We start from the raw sequence: 9,498 nt of genomic DNA, 5'->3' as shown, positions 1-9,498 counted from the left end.
TGTAAAATATATAGTATTTCAAAAATATTCTTTGTCCCACATCGAAAAAATGAGAAGTATTATTTTCTCTGTCCCACATTGAGAAGTGAGAAGGGTTGCAGTCTTTGTCCCACATCGGAAGTGAGAAGGGTTGCACCTCACTCTGAAGTCTATAAATAGGATCCACTTCTCCCTCAGAAAATCACCCCAGCAGCTTCAGTTAATATCTTTTGATAGCTGCTCTATCTCTCTCTCTCTCTCTCTTTTATTTTTTGTTGGTTGATATCTTCCTGATAATTCTGTTCTCATCTTTCTTTTTATATATATATCTGCTGGTTTTAATTTGCTAGTTCTGGTCCTTCTAGTTTGCAACAAGAAGAAAGATTGTCTTTCTTGTTCGCAATAAATAGAAGAAGGCTTGTTTAATCCTGGGGAAATATTTCAATACTCTGAAATAGTTTCTTAGGACAGTGCTACGCACGACTCAAGCAGATAGTGTTAACATTGTTGTAGCCATTTATCCAACAAAAGGTAGGGCGGAACTGGCCAGAGAAATAGAAAATTCTGAGTTATAGAGGATTTGAGAAAAAGATTCATTCTCTTCGTAAAAAAATAAGAGGTAGAACCAATAAAGATTTCTTTTTTGAATTCATCCCTGGAGTTAAATACCTCATTCAAGAATTGTTTTTGATCCAATACATAGGAATCAATAGAAAAGGCAAATCCCTTATGTTGCACTAGATTCAACTCAATTATTAGTAGAGTGAATAGATTTGTCATTTTTTGAAATTTCTCTTCTAATTCAAAATAGTAGTATAAGATGTATCCTCCCCTGTTCCAGACATGAAACAAATGAAATAAATCAAAAAATGGATTCTTGTTCAAGAATAAAATCTAATTTGAACTGTCCATATCTAGTTCATAACAATTGTTATGAATCTTCTTAATTGATTTTCACATGTTTATAAATGACTTTCGTACTAATATCCTAAGATTCAACACTAATTGGCTAAATGATCTCAAAGCAAAATATTGTAATCTGATTGACCCTAATAAAGATTATAGTAGAGAAAATTTTCTATATAACCCATATTTGAAACAAAAATCCTAGGATTTAGGGTTACAAGCACTAAAGACGCTTTTATTGAATAGAAATGTTCAAATTTGGCTAAGTGGACAAATGTCGCCTATGGTGCCAAATTTTGGGTACTCAAATGAATATCTCAAAGTGAAGCGAAGCAGCAGGAGCATACAGATATCTTCAACTCTTTGGAGTGGCTGATGTTTGGTGTACATTTTAGGAATGGAAGAAAGAAGGAAAAAGAAGAAATTTAATGAGCATTAAGTTACCTCTTTTCCCCTTGTTTAGGGTTAATAAGTTTTGAGGGTTGAGTGTATAGGTAGACAAAATGCTTATAGACCAAAACCACATTCTTCCATTGTGGCGCTCCTCTGCTTCTGGAGCACACAATGCGATTAAAAGTTTATTGTAGACCTCAAATTGGACGATTGGCACAAAGTTTAGGAAACTAACCTCTATCGCCAGCCTGATTCGTCTATATGGAGGGTGGTGTCTCATGTTGGTCTTTCTGGAAGTAATATGTTCATGGTGTGAAAAAACTACACTTGGCCTAACATATAGGGAATTACATAGTAATATTGGTTCAAGTAATTTGAGTTTTGAATTATTCTGTTTTCGATCACCATAAAATGGGCGAAATAAAAAACATGTCCATTTGGATTAGATTTTTTGGAATGCTTTATAAAACTTTGCTGTATTTTTTATTTTTTTTAAAAAATATTTTCTAACGGAGTTTTTCTTTTAGGTGTTATTATTAGAGTTTTGGGGCGATTTTGAAAAACCACAATATCCACCACTTCCTACCTCTGCAACCACTAGCAGAACCAGAGCTTGGGACATTGGGGGGGCGAAATTTGTGAAGACGTCATTCTTTTTTTCTTTTCTTGTTAAAAATTTGAGGGACAAAAACACAATATTCATTGAGATATAAGTGAAACTTTTAATATTTTAAAGAGAGATAAAAAGGACTTTTAAAATTTTGGAGAAGGGGGCAAAACCTAATTTCTACAAGGATATATATGAAACATTTACAAATTTTTAAAGAGTTATAGAAGAATTTCTAAAATTTTGGGGAGGAAGCGGGTCACTCCCCACTTTCCATTGCATCCGCTAGTGTCTGTAACCCTTACCCCACCCATCACGGGAGAAGAAAAAGAGAAATACGATATTGCCCGTATAATCCTTTATATGCATATTATCCAATACTCGATGTAATCCAACCTATAAGTCAATTACATAGCTTCATTTACATATCTAAATGTGACCAAAATTTGGCAGCACGAGGGGAAGGGTAAGGGAAAAGGGACGGGGGATCCAGGAGTGGGGGTTGGGAAAGAGGTGTGGAAGGAGGGTTTAGGTGTAAGCGGCGGCAGCGGTGGAGTCGGGGGAGGGGGGGCACTAGCAAGAAGATTGGAGGGAGATAGGGATGCTTACGACAAAAAGCCGGCGGTTCCAACTTACATTAAACTAGTGATTGAACGCAGACTCAATGTGTGGTGATGAATAAACTAAGGAATTTAGAATCTTGAGTTCAAAAAATATAGCAAATTAACCACTCAATTTGATGTAATATTTGAAAAAGAAAAAGTGAAAATAAAAAAGAAGAAAGATGTACCTTACGATTATTGATGAAAATCTACGATCAACCATAGCCATAGGATTATTTTATTCAATGATAAAAGCATGAAAATCTTATAGTAAGAGAAGTCTTTATTGAAATGAAGGAGATGGAGGAGAAAGGATTAGTAGTTTGTAGTTGTGTAGGAGCAACAGTTAAGTTAAAGAAATAAACATGATGTACTAGTCATTATGTGATGCTAACAATGGAATTTGTATGATATACGTGACTACATGTCATTAGGAATGGAGTTTGTATGATATACGTGATTATTGAACAGCTGATCATAAAGTTAAATATGAAATAATATAAAGTGACATTGAATTATTTATCTCAACTGCCACTCCTTTGGCATTATGAATTGTATAGATGGTGGTGCCGAACTAACTACCCCTAACCTAAAAGAGAGGGTTGTTCCGATGGCGGTTTGGAATCTTATTTGGATTAAATATGGGTCACTTTTTCATTATAAAAGCATCAAAGCTCGAGAGAAGATAGTAAGTAAACGAGCTTAGGCGTTGAGTTAGTGTTTAAGTAGATATTTGAAGAGTGAGAGTCTGATATAATTAGAGCAGATATTTTTAAAAGTGAAATTCAATTTAGCAGTGTCCAGTATAAATTTACTTTACAAGTGTTGTTATTGTATATAGTAATAAAATTATTCATTTGCCGCCATTATTAGTGGATTTAATCCAATAATTTGGTATTAAAGTCACCAAAAAATCCAACAAACAACCTAACCAAGTCAAGCTGAACTGCGAAAGAAATTTAAGTCCAGCTGAACTGAAATGGTAGAACATCTCACGATTATAAACAGGTTGCAGACCAAAATGCTAAGATCAAGCATTTGAGGCTTTACACTACTATGCCAACCTTTCGAGTCTAAACGTGCAGCATCACAGTAAAATTCCATCGATGCAGGTTACTTGCACATGTTAGACAATAGCCCAAAACTTTGTCTTTTTTTTTTTTTTTACGAAAGAACCACAACCACTGTTCGAGAGTGCACACTGGGTAAATTCTGCCCCGTGCAATATCCCTCCAACTACATCCCATAACTTTGTTGCATCGGAGGATGTCTTTTCACCACAAGAGCATGCAAGATAACTCATACGAATCAAATGTCAAAGCATCAACACTGATATTGCTGATGCAGTTCAGCAAAGCGAAATCCATCTGTGCCTTCTATGGGCCAGAAACCATGGCACAAACTTCTCATCAATAAAGTAGGACAGAAGTACTTAAACAAGCTTACTAAAATAATTTGACTGGTCAATGGCACCGTAGGCAAAATGATGGATACATACATATATATATATGGGCATAATGATGGATAGTTACTACTGACAATTTCTTGTGGTTTTTAAAAATGACAAAAAAAAAATCAAGTACTAACATAATAGACGAAAGCCTGCTCACTTATTTTATATATATATATATATATATGTGGGCATGATGATGGTACTGACAATTTCTTGTGGTTTTTAAAAATGACAAAAAAAAATCAAATACTAACATAATAGACGAAAGCTTGCTCACTGATTATATATATATATATATATGGGCATAATGATGGATAGTTACTACTGACAATTTCTTGTGGATTTTAAAAACGACAAAAAAAAATCAAGTACTAACATAATAGACGAAAGCCTGCTCACTCATTTTGTACAACTACTGATCAAGGTACAGTCTATATGTGTGTGAATAACGAAAATTTTATTATATTTGTTTGTAACAATTAATTTCGAAGAATATTGTTTTACACTTTTAAGATTAGTTTGTTGGAGAAGTGATCGGAATTAAAAAGAAAAAATACATTACCACAATTATGGTAGCTATCAGTATAATTTAAAATTCATAATTACACAAAATAATGTATATATATTTTTTTGAATATGGTTAAACTACCATGTAATGTGATAGTAAAAAGATAATTCAAAGGAAGACAAAGTTAATAACACCATACGGGTCTCCAGCCGTTGCGTATAGTAATAACATTAAACGATTGTTTCAAATGAGGCCAATAGCAGAAGGGGGAAAAAACTAAATTAAAAATTTACTTATGGATATTTTCTTCCCCTTTGTGTAGTTGTGTAAATGTTGTTGTACGCGATAAAATTTCAAGTCTGCAAAAACAAGAAATATACACGACAAATATGTAATATATAAATTTAGAATAATTGTGAGTACAATCTCTGGGAGTTTCTCGAACTTCTAGAGAGTTTCCTTCGATTCTTCTCCTCAAACGCCAATCCAAGGGCTTCACAGCTCGCTCTTGGATCAACCACCGACTCCTTCAAATCTTGATATGGAAGATTTGAAGAACTTGAAAATATTTGAAAGCTCAAGCCTTGATATAAGGAAGGCTTGAAGAGTTTGAAGACTCAGACCTTCGTAGCTTGGAGTTTCAATACTTGAGCGTATGAGATGCCTCTGAATGTGTGTGTGTGTCAACTTGGTAGAGAGATCCCTATTTATAGTTGTGGTATGAGGTAAAGGTTGAAACCATGTATACCACTCTACTTGTCTTGCAAGACGTGCAGTTATATTAGGACTGTGTCAGTTAAATATTATCTCTTTATTTTTTATTTACTAATAAAGAGATAATACCAATAAGTAATTCCTTGATTGGTCGAACTTGTAGTAGCGCCATTTGATTGGACGAGCTATTGCAGTATATAAGAAGTATATATGGATTAAATGACTCCAAATATTACCTCTTTAATAAGAAATAAATATTTAGATATCTATCCAATAGACATGTGATATGATACGATCTGATTGGTGGAGATATCCCAATGATTTCAATTGATTGGAAAACCTCAACTTGACACGTGGCAAAATATAATTGGATATTTAGTGACCCATCTTTCCAAGCGTACATGATATGTGGCAATATCCGATTGGATATAAATAAGCCACAAAAATAAATTATAGACCAATGGTAATTTTAAAAATTGATTAAAATTCCATTATCTACAAATGCCCCCTCAAAACTTGTTTGTGAATACGGAGTATTTGAACGAACAAGTTTTTGACATCCTTAATTTGAATAAGATCAAAACGATATTGATTTCCAACCAAAGTCCATAGGTGAATTTGCATAAGCCTTTAATTAATGGTGCGGAGTGGTGATTGAAAATATTATCACTTTGAATTCCCGAGGCCGGATTGCTCCTGACGGGTATTTTACATACGTGCAAGCTAAAAAATACCGAATTACACCCGTTCACTGCAAGTATACAGATCAACTAGTAGTTTAGGGTATATATCGGGTCGATCCCACAAGGAAGAGTGAACAATTACCGGTATTACTAAAGCTTCTCTATTATTTAGACTATCAATGAATTATAACAAATTTACCCTACTGAAATTATACAAAATAACAAATGAAAGCTCCTTAGGTTGTGGTATCCCTAACTACTCATGCAAGTGCTATATTTGGATCATTAATTACTACATCTAGGCTAGTTATGGTGTAATTTCCTTATGCATTTGAATCCTACTTTCGTAGTGAATCAATTATACTTATAACTAATCCATACCTATTCTCATGGTTATGAAATTAGCTACAAGTTCATTTCTTCAATGAAATTACATGAAATGAATCACTAAAAACCACATAAGTGCACCTCTACTTTCGTGAGTGTACTCCCTATGTTTAGCACTTCTTGAACTAGTGTTAAATCTCAATTTTCATTGCAGAAACAACACCTTAAATAATCACAATCAATGGTACCAGATTAATCATGATTTAAAGAGCCAAAGTGCTAAATAACTTGCTCAAATCACAGCAGTCAAATAACCAAATAATAAACACTAACAATTATAGAAAGGTCAACCAAACCCAAGGCTTAAACTTTAGAAACACATAATGAACACAAAATCCAGAACTTGTATATTAACTAAACTTGGAATCAAATACAAAAGATAAAGAGTTTGGAAGGAATACAACCCTTGTCACATGAGCTTTCTTCCTTGCCTTCTTCATCCTCCATCTTCATCCTAATCTAGATAATAAACAAGAATGGAAAAGCTACACTACTCTATACTAAGCTAAACTAACACTAGGGAGATGAAAGAGCTACATTTCTGCAGCTTCAAGCTTTCTCCCGTAGCTCTCTTCTATTTTTCTGCTATGGACTCCAATCTCCCTTCTTGCAATGAATTTGGCTCTTTTATGATGAAAGGTGGTCAAGAAATGAGGATTACATCTCCCTTTTACAGCTGGGAATGTTTCTCACATGTCTAGCATCCAATGTGAGTTGGTGGAGGTGAAATTGAGTTTTATGCATACAGAGCAGCCTTTTCTGACCACAATCCGGCCAGGAATCCGGCCACAAATCCGGCCACATTCCGGCCGGATTGCTACAGTGACCATTTGGTCACTTCTGGTTCAATTTCCAGCTCTGCTCCGATTTTGCATCAACTTCCACTGAACTTTTCTTGATGATAAAAGCTGATTTAGCTCTTGACCAAAACATAAAACTTGTATCCCTTTGAGTTAGCTTTCCAATGCATCAAGAATCATCTCATTTGGATCTGTGTAGGCTGAGAAATGACCGAAATACCCTTACCTGCTCATTGCCCTGTTCCAGTTTCGACCAGTAGAAATTTGCTATTGTAATTCGGCATTTTGACCTGGAAAACCTTCAAACTGGATTTAGATCTCTTCACCAAAGTTGTAGATCTATCTCTTATCTTCAAATTGGTTCAAGAATCATCTTAATCCGATCATTGTAACTCAAGTTATAGCCGAAATACGAAAATGTGTCAAAACTGTCAAAATACACAAAATCCAAGTAAAAAATGATAAAAACCTCATTTAATCACTTAAAAGCATTTTTCACCAATTATAGCCAAAATGATTCATATTCTACCGATAATATAACTAAAGTGACTAAAAATAATATAAAATATCATACAATTATTACGTAAATTAGTCACTTATCAAACTCCCCCACACTTAAACCATTGCTTGTCCTCAAGCAATAAAAATACAAACCAACAATGATCCAAAATTTGAAAATAAACATATGTAGCATTTCAACTTCATTTCCTCAAAACAAAGTAAATAACCATTATGCAATTATTCAATTAAGTTCAAGTACTCATAATATCGAGTAAAGGAGAGCCAATTATACCACCATTATAACAAATTCAAGTCAATTTCTCATCCTTAACCAATTTCATACTCAAGTAACTCATATGGCCAATAATATGCTTTCTAAACCCATGATCATCTTCTTATTTAACTTTAAAGAGGGATTTATTTATATAATATCGCTAAATATTACTTAAGTTGTGAAGGTATCTTTTTACGCGAGGATCGACATTTTTAGATGAAGATCACCGGTTACTCAACACTTCACATACTCAAGTTGCTTTGCATACTCTTAATTCAAGTACCGTTTTACGCGAAAGTCGACATTTTTAGATGAAGACACCCGGTTACTAAGTACAAGAATCATTGGAGTAGAACAAATCTTATTCTATTTTTGTCTTTTTCTTTTGTTTCTTCATTTTTTTTTCATTTTTTTTTTAAGTAAAGATAATAACATTCCCTCGAAAGCATAATCATGAGAAGAGTATTGCAATTATTGACCATATTTATCACTTAACTTATAAAATCCAATAAAGAGAAGAAATTTCATCAAATATGCAAAAAAAATATATAGGCATAATTTTCTCCACTTTAAAAGATATACTTTCCTACAAATGCAAAAATTATAATCACATAATAGTCATTTCCAAGTTAAATGAGAAAAGAAGTGCTTAAACCACATATATTTATCTCAAATGTAGAAGGACTTTGAACTACTAATGGTATGGAACTTGTTACCCCTTGGATAAAATCGAAAAAAATTTAAAAATTGTTGAGGCAAGTTTGCAATTTTGGACAAGATTTTGGAAAAATTTTGAATTTTAACACAAGTCCAACATTTGCAACTAATAAGTCAATCACATACAATATATATAATCTCAATTCTCCCCCTACACTTAACATGCACATTGTCCTCAATGTGTAAAAAGGAAAATCAAGATAAAGAAAGTAATACTCCCCTATGATGTGATTGAATATGAAGTTTCAAGATACGTTGTTCGCTTGTCATCATCGCTTCATGAGTTCCATTTGATAACCATTAGTGATATAAACCTACAAATGGAAAATGAGAAACAAAAGTGATAACAAAGGCTCAAGACATCAAAACGGCGATCCGTAACTTCAAGCCCTTGTTTTGGTGATGTACCTATAAAAAAATACACAATAAGCAACTCAAGGTACAAGAAAATATATGAGGAAAAGAAGAAAAAGAGAATCAAGGAAGCTGCATTTTTTTTTTAAAAAAATGCTCAGAAAACGCGCCTTAAGATCGCGTTTTGTAGGCGCGTTTCTTCCCAAAAGTTGCAGTACTGAAAACGCGGTTCTGTGAGAAAACGCGACTTTAAGTCGCGTTATAAATGGCGCGTTTTCATCTTTGATCCAGGCAACAAAACGCGACTTCCATCAAAACGCGACTTCAAGTCGCGTTTTGAAGGCGCGTTTTCTTTTCTGCAGGTGCAGAATCGAAAACGCGATTCTGTGAACACGCGACTCAGAGGCGCGTTTTATTAAGAAACGCGTTTTCTGCTGCGAATTTTAGCAGAAATTCAACTTTTGAAAATTTACAAATAATACCCCAATTTCCCAAAATGCATCATAGATCATTTGTTTGCTAATATACTCAATGCATGCACATGTAAAATGATCGAAACATGCATTTTAACCCCTTGTAACGAATCAAAAACAACAATTACTCAAATCGAGGGGTTGAGT

Source organism: Coffea eugenioides, chromosome 3 (genome assembly GCF_003713205.1).
Source record: "Coffea eugenioides isolate CCC68of chromosome 3, Ceug_1.0, whole genome shotgun sequence".
In the NCBI taxonomy this organism is placed as follows: domain Eukaryota; kingdom Viridiplantae; phylum Streptophyta; class Magnoliopsida; order Gentianales; family Rubiaceae; genus Coffea; species Coffea eugenioides.
Note: the sequence above shows the minus strand (reverse complement) of the source record.